This window comes from Rhinatrema bivittatum, chromosome 2 (assembly GCF_901001135.1).
Source record: "Rhinatrema bivittatum chromosome 2, aRhiBiv1.1, whole genome shotgun sequence".
Classification (NCBI taxonomy): domain Eukaryota; kingdom Metazoa; phylum Chordata; class Amphibia; order Gymnophiona; family Rhinatrematidae; genus Rhinatrema; species Rhinatrema bivittatum.
Window position 1 is genome coordinate 435,628,670 of NC_042616.1, and position 11,196 is coordinate 435,639,865.

The window sequence follows — 11,196 nt, forward strand, 5'->3', positions numbered from 1 at the left end:
CAAAGAATAATGGCTTCCAGAAAATTCTTTAGAACTGTAGCTTGCATGTAAATAGCAGTGCTTTGTGCAACCATTAGTCAAAATATCTCTTAACTTGGGGAGATATTTTCTGCCCCTTCCCAACATAGTCTGTAGACTTGCGAGCTGATTTTCAAACCCCCATCCCCCAGAGTTTCTCTTTGAAAATCCTTTGGCATTTAGTGCAGGAATTTCTTTACCCAGTATAATTTGCTAGTGTGAAGTATACGAGGTGAACAAGGAGCAGGAATTTCAAATTTAAATTCCCCCTCAGTGTGTTTTATTGAGGTTTGTTATTGACCATTGCCTCATTTTCGATTTTGGAGGCTCATAACTCAATATCTTTAAAACTGATGGGGTAAATTGAGTGTAAAACTTTATAATGTTGAAATGCTGGATCTGAGACAGGTGCTAAAATCTCGGTGCATCCTTTGCAAATGTTGATATATGTTTATTCTGAATGGATAATGGTTCAAAATTGTTTCAGGATATGGGTATGAGAAATGGTTTGGGTATGTAGCATGGGATAAAATAAATAGATGTTTAAGAAGGGTGAAGGTACAATGTTGAAATTTGCACAGGATCATGTGAGATCAGCTGATACCATTTTGAATGGCTATGCTTTTTCCCCTATCAACTTCTATGGCAGATGGTGGAGTGAGGAGGGAGCCCATTCTTGAAAGTGGAAGAGGAAAGAGAGTTTCAAGCCAACTTGAGGGGCTTGATTCTGCAGTGGGGAGAAGGGCAATTAGCCTAATTTACAGCCTTGCATTAGCCCCTGGAGACTAACACAAAACTTTAAATATACAATCTGGATGTGAGCTAAGTTTTTGCATTACTAGTTCATTAATGTAAACCATGGTGATTTATGCACAAATGTGTTCATTCTAACAATGCATTAAAGTGTGTTTAACACACAGTAAGGCTGTTTCAGGCTTCACACACTTTATATATCGGCCTGCACGTTTGGTTTGCCACTTTACAACCATACAAGCTCATCTCCTGCACAAGACTGCATCAACTTAAAAGTCAGGTCCATTCCTATTCTATATGATAAAGTAGTTATTTATTTATTTGTTTATTTTACTCTTTTTCTATACCGACATTCATGAAGCATATCATATCATATCGGTTCACATAGAACAGGGGTGTTATAACATTAACAATTAGCAAAGAAAGATAAAGATGAAGATAAGTTACAATGAACAGGGGGTTACGGGAACTTGGATAACGGAAAGTGAAGATAACAGGAGAGGCATAGAAGGTAAATGAGAATATCAGTAATTAACATTGTGTAAAAAAGGTATTGGCTAAAATATCAAGTAATAATTGATATAACATATAACATAACTAGCTGCTGGCTAATTGGGAGCTAAAATTAAAAGGGGTAAGGGTGAGGAAAAGGGGGGTGGGTGGGAGGGAGAGGGTAATAGTTAATATATTTATGGGTAACAAGAGGTGACATGTAGGTAACAAAGGTAGCTTATTATATTGGCATCCAAGATGACATAATTGTGAGTAGTATATAGGAAACATATTTAAGAGTAACATATTTATGTAAACATGAACATTGGGACCTAAAAGGCAAAGCTTTAAATATTTCATTTTATGTTATATTTTGTTTTTGGAAGGAATAAAACTTGAGAGATAACGTAAGTAGGTTATCTCCTGTTATCTGCTCGTCTTCTTGAATTAATGCAGTTACTGTATGTTACAGACATGATTTATAAATAATAATGCTTGTAGAAAAGGAAATTGCTGTTGTTGTTTCTGGCCATGCATAACATGTTGAAATTAAAAACAGGGCTGTAAGCTGGAGATGCTGTCACCTTTGCTGCAGTTCAGCAGGCAAATGTAATTCATAAATCCTTCAGCAATGTTGGATTTGAATTGTTTTCCTCCATACAGGAGTTCTGATCATAGAAATGATCTTAATTATCCTCTCTAGATGCATTTGTAGTATATTTATTGTTTTGGAAGCAAATATGTATAAGGGCACTTGCAAAATCATTGTAGAGCTGTAGTCATTGTATTGGTGATAGATAAATCTACATTCTTTACAGGTGGTGATATCTTTCAAAGATTCACTGATAAATTTGCTAGTTCTAGGACAGGTAATAGGCCTTTTTGTCCAAATCCTGGAACAAATGAATGAATCCTTTAAAGAGAGTCAGATGGATTCCATAGCATACTTGCTATCATAGAGAACATGACTGAGTTCCATCCAGAGGTGTGCACAGAAGCTGTCCAGCAAGGTCTCATGCAGTGAATGCTCAGGAGGCTGAAGGTGAAGATGTCCTTTGATGCCAACAAACTGTAGTGAGATTCTGGCCATCCTGGTGCAGCAAAGACATCACCAGAGAATTCCTAGGGAAGCTGGATGGGATTGATGTGCTACTTCAGCAATTATCTGCTTTAAATGTCATAACCCCAGCAGAGCAGAGGAGCAGGGGTTGATGAACAATCTCTTTGACTCTCTCTGTTCCTGCCTGATGCTAAGCTCCAACTGAGAACACTTCCTGAAGGGGGAGGGGTTAAGAACATAAGAACATAAGAAATTGCCATGCTGGGTCAGACCAAGGGTCCATCAAGCCCAGCATCCTGTTTCCAACAGAGGCCAAAAACCAGGCCACAAGACTCTGGCAATTACCCAAACACTAAGAAGAACCCATGCTACTGATGCAATTAATAGCAGTGGCTATTCCCTAAGAATAATTGATTAATAGCCATTAATGGACTTCTCCTCCAAGAACTTATCTAAACCTTTTTTGAACCCAGCTACATTAATTGCACTAACCACATCCTCTGGCAACAAATTCCAGAGCTTTATTGTGCGTTGAGTGAAAAAGAATTTTCTCCGATTAGTCTTAAATGTGCTACTTGCTAACTTCATGGAATGCCCCCTAGTCCTTCTACTATTCGAAAGTGTGAATAACCGAGTAACATCTACTCATTCAAGACCTCTCATGATCTTAAAGGCCTCTATCATATCACCCCTCAGCCGTCTCTTCTCCAAGCTGAACATCCCTAACCTCTTCAGCCTTTCCTCATAGGGGAGCTGTTCCATCCCCTTTATCATTTTGGTTGCCCTTCTCTGTACCTTCTCCATCGCAACTATATCTTTTTTGAGATGCGGCGACCAGAATTGTACACAGTATTCAAGGTGCGGTCTCACCATGGAGCAATACAGACGCATTATGACATTTTCCTTTCTATTAACTATTCCCTTCCTAATAATTCTATTTGCTTTTTTGACTGCTGCAGCACACTGAGCCGACGATTTTAAAGTATTATCCACTATGATGCCTAGATCTTTTTCCTGGGTGGTAGCTCCTAATAAGGAATCTAACAACGTGTAACTACAGCAAGGATTATTTTTCCCTATATGCAACAACTTGCACTTGTCCACATTAAATTTCATCTGCCATTTGGATGCCCAATCTTCCAGTCTTGTAAGGTACTCCTGTAATGTATCACAGTCTGCTTGTGATTTAACTACTCCGAATAATTTTGTATCATCCGCAAATTTGATAACCTCGCTCGTCAGCTGATTAACCTCATGCTCAGGCAATAAAAGGTCTAACAGTAGTGCAATAAAGGTCTAACAGTAGTGCTTTTAAAGTATAAGACCATGCCATGATGGACCCCAAGGGTACAAGCAATTGCCATAAGTTTGTGGACATCTTGGGGTCAAGGACAGTTTTTTCACTTTTCATGAAGTCTCCCAAGAAGATCAAGAAAACTGGAATATCTGAAAAGGAGCATGAAAAGCATGTCAGTTCTATTTTGGCTTCCCTCCTGTGGAACCTGACGGATCAGCAGAGAACACAGCTGCTGAATAAATTTATGGAGAATGACAGTGAGAAAACTGATAGGTTGAATACCTGGATGAAATGCAGGAGACTGACAAGAACATTGAAGGTGAGAAACATAATATGGTGTATTGCGATGAGATCATTGATAATGAGATAGAGGATGAATTCTACCTCCATCGTCTAGATGCTGGACTGCATGTGTTACAGCTTATCTTCTATATAGGGATGTGCATTCGTTTTCAACGCATGGGCAATCCGCAATGCATAAGTCCCTATTTGTTGTATTTGTGGGTTCGCGAAACGCATCGTGATCCCCCATGAATAAAACATATCATATTAGTTTCATTCTTTTGACTCGCAGTGATTTCTTAGTGGCCGTTTGAAATAGGAGAAGGCCATGTGGGAGTATCCATAGCAAAAACCAGCCCTTTCCTGTGAGTCATAAGTGACCTCACAGCCCTGTCATAGAGTAGGTCAGACAGGTTGGCAAGGAGAAGAGAATGCAACCTATCAATGCTAAGCATTTTTCTAATGCAGCCAATCACCGCTCTCACTCAGTGCTCTGTGACTCTATTCCTGATGATACTGCACTATTTATACCTTAAGCACGCAGCGTGCCATGCTCTTTCTTTGCGGGGGTGGTCAGGGGAGGTGGACCGGGGATGGTGGCATTACTAAGAGCTAGTCTGAGTGTCTGAAATCTGTATTCAATTGCTAGCTACTTTGATAGAATTTTCCATTGAAAAAGATATTTATTTCTTCACTTTTGCTGCTGTGCCGCCAGCTAGCCATGCTTTTTTTGACTGCACTTTTTTGTTATTGATCTCAGATGGTCTCTCTGTCTGTCCCACTGAGACAAGTTGCTAGCAGTGGCATTTTGCTGCTTATTTTTATATTTTACCCCCTGGGGTAGGTTGCAAGCAGGATTTGGGTGTTGTGGGTGGGAGATATATTCAATTTCTAGCTAGTGTGATAGAATTTTCCATTGAAAAAGATATTTCTTCATTTTTTCTGCTGTGCCAAGCCATGCTTTTTATTTAATTGCAGATTTTTTTTTATTGAATTCAGGCTGTCTCTTTGTGTTCTTTTAATTCAAGAAGGCAGTGCACTCACTGGGCATCAGTGGGCACTGGGCAGTTTTGCAGACTCACATATATTGGGACAGCAGTGCTTTCTGAAACCAAATCCCCAGTAGGCCTCTTTTATAGTTACAAGTTTGGTTCAGATATTTGGAGCTTGCATATTTCATATGCTCAATAGTTTTCATGACCTTCATAATATGGGCCATTTTCCCTAAATCTTTTTTAGGTGCTAACATTAATGTTTCTTGTACTATAGAAAACTGGTGGTAGTTGCACTCTAGTTCATCCTCTGTGTTCCCATAGTTTACAGAGGCACTGTGTAAGCTACAAAGTCAACATAGGTTGATATTGTAGATTAGGACTTGAGTAGTGGTTTTCTTATTTCTGAGAGCTCTTTGTGTTCCTTTGTTATCAGCTGAAGTATATAAGTACAGTTAATAGCTTCTGGGTATTTACAAGGGTTTGACCTCTAATGCTGTGCATGTCCGTCCAGGCCTTAGGTCCCTACAAGGGCTTGACCTCTAATGCTGTGCCTGTCCATCCAGGCTTTACGTCCCTACAAGGGCTTGACCTCTAATGCTGTGCCTGTCCATCCAGGCCTTATGTCCCTACAAGGGCCTGACCTCTAAATCTGTGCTTGTCTGTCCAGCTTGGAGCTTGGATATTTCATATGCTCAATAGTTTCATGGCCTTCATAATATGGGCCATTTTCCCTAGATGTTTCTCAGGTGCCAACATTAATATTTCTAGTAGGGATGTGAATCGTGCTTCTGACGATTGAAAATATCGTATGATATTTTCAAAGTTGTCAGAAATTGGGGGCTCCCCGAATCCGATAGGAAAACCCCATGAAATTGTTTGTGGGTTTCTCTTATCGTTTTGGGGGAGGGCGGGAAAAACGGCACACTAAAACAATCCCTAAACCCACCCCGACCCTTTAAAACGATCCCTTAGCTTCCCCCACCCTCCCAAACCCCCAAAACGTTTTACAAGTACCTGGTGGTCCAGTGGGAGTCCCGGGAGTGATCTCCCACTCTTGGGCCGTTGGCTGCCACTAATAAAAATGGCGCCGATGGCCCTTTGCCCTTACCATGTGACAGGGTATCCATGCCATTGGCCGGCCTCTGTCACATGGTAGGAGTAATGGACGGCCGGCGCCATCTTTAAAAATGGTGCGGGCCATCCAGTGCTCCTACCATGTGACGGGCCAGCCAATGGCATGGATACCCTGTCACATGGTCAGCGCAAAGGGCCATCGGTGTCATTTTTATTAGTGGCAGCCGACGGCCCAAGAGCGGGAGATCGCTCCTGGGACTTCCACTGGACCACCAGGTACTTGTAGAAAGTTTTTGGGGGGTTCGGGAGGGTGGGGGAAGCTAAGGGATCCATTTTAAAGGATCGGGTGGGTTTTTTGTTTATCGGCTCGGGCGCAGCCGATAAACAAAACCGTGATCGGGCCGCACAAAAAAAAATTAATGATGTGAATCGGAACCGGAATCAGAACCGATTCCGATTCACATCTCTAGTTTCTAGTGCTATAGAAAACTGGTGGTAGTTGTACTCTAGTTCATCCTCTGTGTTTCCATAGTTTACATAGGCACTGTGTAAACTATAAAGTCAACATAGGTTGATATTTTAGATTTGGACTTGAGTAGCAGTTTTCTTATTTCTGAGAGCTCTTCAAGTTCCTTTGTTATCAGCTGAAGTGCATAAGTACAGTTAATAGCTTCTGGGTAATCACTAGATGCCAACGGAACCACCACACTCTAGGGGCCAACCCATTTCAGGGAGACCTTTCCTGTGCAAAGGAAAGGGAAATCTCCCCGGGTGTAGCCAGCCTATCTCTTAGCACCTGTTGACCCATGTTGAAGCAGAACCGCTGTTCACATGGAAACCTCCTCCACGTTGGCTCACCATGCTTGAAGTTTCGTGCTCCACTCTAGGGGCCAACCCATTTCAGGGAGCCCTTTCCTCTGCAAAGGAAAGGGAATCCTCCCCGGGTGTAGCCAGCCTATCTCTAAATGCCTGCCGACCCATGTAGAACCACTGTTCACATGGAAACCTCCTCCATATCGACTCACCACGCTTGAAGGCTTGTGCTCCACTCTTGGGGCCAACAACCCATTCTAGGGAGCCCTTTCCTGCGCAATGGAAAGGGAACTCTCCTCAGGTGTAGCCAGCCTATTTCTTAACACCCGCTGACCCATGTTGAATTGCTGTTCACATGGAAACATCCTCTGCCGTTGCCTTGAAAATTCTCATTTGTATATCTGCTACGTCCACCAGATTTTAAAAGACCAGTGAGAGCTCACTAGATGCCAACGGAAACACCCCACTCTAGGGGCGAACCCATTCTAGAGAGCTCTTTCCTGAGCAAAGGAAAGGGAACTCTCCCTGGGGCCAGCATGTCTTGCCCCTATCAAAACCACAGGTACCAGACTACCTCCGCTCTACCAGTCTGTCTTGCCCCATCTACTTTCTGCCACTCTGCCTTGCTGCCATACACCAGACGTCTCACTCTACTCCTTGTGGTGTTCTTGACACTATCATGGTTCCTCAGTGTGCTTGTGATAGTTTTTCTGCTGCTTTGTCCCTTTATCGGCGCCACGTAGTTTTTTTGTGACACTTTTTCTGCTTGCTATGTTTCCCCTTCATTATGCTGTAGGATGTTGATGCCACTTGTCTTGCCACTTTGCCTGTCATGCTGCCTTTGAGGGTTCCTGCAACTCTCTTTTGAAGCTGTGGTGTGTTTTTGACACTCTCGCTGCTGCTTTGCACCTCTGTTAAAGCACTCTTGCCACTCCTGGTACTCCTTTGCCCCTTTACAGTACCTTAGGCTATTCATGCCACTTTGGTATCACTTTGCCACAGTCTAAGTACCTTGGAGCTCTTTTCTCATTCTGATGATTGCTCTCTAGAAGTTTCATCAGAATTGATAAGAAAACCCCAATTCTGCAGCCAAAAATAGGCTGCAAATACTTCCCCCATTGACTTTAATGTGAAAACGGACAATAAATAAAACTAATCAACTAATTGGTTCCCCCCCCCCCCCCCTAATGAAACTAATGCAATGAATTTGGGTCCTGGTGAAACGAAAACCGAATCGAAACAATTTTTTTTCCTTCTTACATCCCTACTATATCATGGCAGAAAGCAGCATGTCCAGCATCTTTCAGATTTGCCAACAAGTGCATCAGATTCTGAATATGAGCGATAACTCCATCGAAATTGTCCGCCACATCCTAAAGGAATATGCAGAGAACACTGGGGATTGGGAGAGCTAGGAATTCTGGGAGAATGAGCAGAAGCAGATCATGGAAATGCTGGAGAATTTCTGATATGGTTATGAGAGAGAGACTATGGGTCTGTGACCTCAGAGAAGGGACCTGGCACAATGCTGTCCCATGGCCACCCTCTGGAACTTTTCCTGAGACTCCACAACAGAAGTGATATTCTTTTTAAAATAGCAAAATATGAATAATGATTTCAAGTGTGGTGATTATTAAAAAATAAAGACTATTTTTTATGTTTTTTTGTTTTTTTTAATTCCATTCCGTGATTAGCCCAGATCAAGCCATAGGGGCTTTGTTCACTTTTTTGGCTCCTTGTGACCTTCTTTATTAGGACAAAAAATTACATCCGGATATTTTGGCTCCAGTGTTTCTAATCTAAACTGCTTTTATTAAGTGATCTATAAATAGCGCTAAATAAATAAATAAATCAAGAATTAACAAAAAATAAAGACTTTGCAGTTCATGAACTTTTCAAGACCTTCCAAGTTCTCCATTTATTCACAAAACAGGTACATCATGGTCACTTTCAATATACTGCCCTGTCAATGTGCCTCACCTCTTCCTTGGAGGACTACATCATCTGAAAAAGGGACATTTGCATCTTGAAAGCTCATATACTACAACATCACTTTTGCTGATTCTTGTAAAATGCATTACAACCTACAACACTATGAACGACAAAATGGTGAAACAGAGTAGGTCTGAATGCTATCTTAATGATGGCAGTATACTAGCTTTAGAGTATAATTTTAAGACCTTTCTTAAAATGAGTTGGTGTGAAAATGGTAAAACTGGAAAATCTGCTCTACCCAGCTATATATCCTAGAGGCATTAGAATGTTATTTTACCAGCTTCTGAGCACTATAGAGTTCATATGCTTTATAGCATTAATTAAGATAATTAATGACTAACACTTTAAATGTCTTTACTTTTATAAAGGAACACTGATTGCAAGCAGACAGTTTGACAGAGATAAATATTAAAACTGAAGACTGGGACTTGCACCATCAAACAGTTCCTGTTCAAGGTTTTTAAATTGATAAGGTAAGGTTGATTCACACCACTGAAGATTTATTTATAGCCTAAATAGAATATTTATCTATTAAAGATTTGCATGCAAGAATGAGCAAAGCTGCAGTTATTGTAAATGCAAGCATAACTGTAGAACCCAATATAGGGCTAAAATGAGTTTGAGTCATATTGGAAGAATAGAGAGCACAGGTGTGTTTTTATAACTGCAGTTCAGCACAACTAATGTAACCTTTTTCTTTACAGGTGCAAAAAATGAGATAATTCTTGCAAAAAGAGTGATTAACCTATGTTACATCTTCTAATATACAGTAAAATATACGTTTCCAAGTGAAAATGTAAATCTATGTACTAACCAGAGTTAAAAGCTACATAGTAATGTGAGTTACTTGCCAGTTTGAATGTTAGCAGTAAAGAAAACTTTAATGCCTGATTATCAAATTAGTGATTTTCAAAACATGATAGTGTTACTATACCTGCACTAAAAGCAGCGCAACTAGGATAATGCTGATATGCGCTACATATTAAGCTTCCTCGAAAAGGCTGGATAGCAAAAGAAAATATATCTCTTCTCCTGAAATTAAAAGGGCATCCCAGTCCTATAAGTATTAGGGGTGTACAGAATTAAAAATTTTATTTTGTTTTGGTGGGGTTTTCCCCACAATTTCATTTCATTTAATGTTTATTTCAATTATTTAGTTTAAAAAAACAAAAAAAACATAAAAACAAAGGAAAAAAAAAAAAAGAAATGGGGCCTCCCATGGCTCCTGAGGCCTCTTATTCTCACCACCCATCCCACCTACCCCAAAAAAGGTCAAGGCCAAGATCCTCGCTGGTTCCCACTTACCCGGTCTTGGGGAATCTGCCAATGAGGCCTAGGCCCAGGCTGAAGCCTCAGCTTTCCATAGACCTGGGCCATGGTATGTCACAGTGACCTCATCCTAGGCCCTATGCAAGGCCCAGGCTTAGATGCCTGGTCCTGAAACTGAGGTCTAGGTCTAGGCTAAGGCCTAGGTCCAGACCCAATGCTTGGGCCCAGTCAGGAGACTGGGTTCTAAAGCCTGAGCCTCAGCCCACTGTCAGAGCCAGGCCTGGCTGCCAGAGCTCAGCCCTCATAGGTCCTCTTAGTCTTATTTCTTCAAATGAAGGCATTCACTGGGAATACACCAGAGTAAATCAACTCTGGTATATCCTCCTCAGCAGAGGGTACCATTTACCTGTTCAGCTGTACGGCAGACTGTTGTTCCTCAAAATGGCACTCTCTACTGAGGTGGATGTGCTGGAGTTAATTTTCTCTCACACGTCCCCAGTGGATGCCTTCATTTGAAAAAAGAAGACTGAAGAGAGAAGATGAAGAGGACCTATGAGGCCTGGGCCCCAGCCTGACTCTGGACTGAGGTCCAAGTGTTGAAACTGGATTGGGCCCCAGCATCATGCCTGGGCCTAGACCAATGTCCAGGCCTCGGGACCTGCCCTAGGACCTAGGCCTAGGCCTGATGAGTGACTTTATTCCCAATTTTCAAAACAGAATGAAATTCAGATGAAATGTTGTCAGAATTTACATTTTTACACTCTGAAAATGATCCAAAACAAAATAGGAAATTTTGTCCCATTTCCTATTTTGTTACCCAAATGCATACCCTAATAACCATCCAACTGACCCCACACCCCCTTGTTGGGCTTCTGAGCCCCTATCATTCCCAATCCCATTCAATAAATATGCCTTCAGTTCCCTATAATCTCCCATTCCCATCCACTTAATCTACAAATGGCCTTCATGCCCAATAACTTCCCAGTCCCACAAACACCAAATAGGTCTTAAGACTTATGAATCTTCTTCATCCCTATGATAATTGAACAAATTGGCCTCAAGAAATCTGAAACCCCAATCACCGACCCTCGGACACTGAATCATCACCAAAAAGGTGGCCAAGTCTTCACCAGTAGAAAGGAGTCAGT

The 11,196-nt window shown here is 41.4% G+C and overlaps 1 pseudogene; it reads left to right on the plus strand.

Annotated features, from left to right (window-relative positions):
* Positions 1-8,253, plus strand: part of LOC115083319 — a 37,144-nt pseudogene extending 28,891 nt beyond the window's left edge.
* The last annotated feature ends 2,943 nt before the right edge of the window (positions 8,254-11,196 follow it).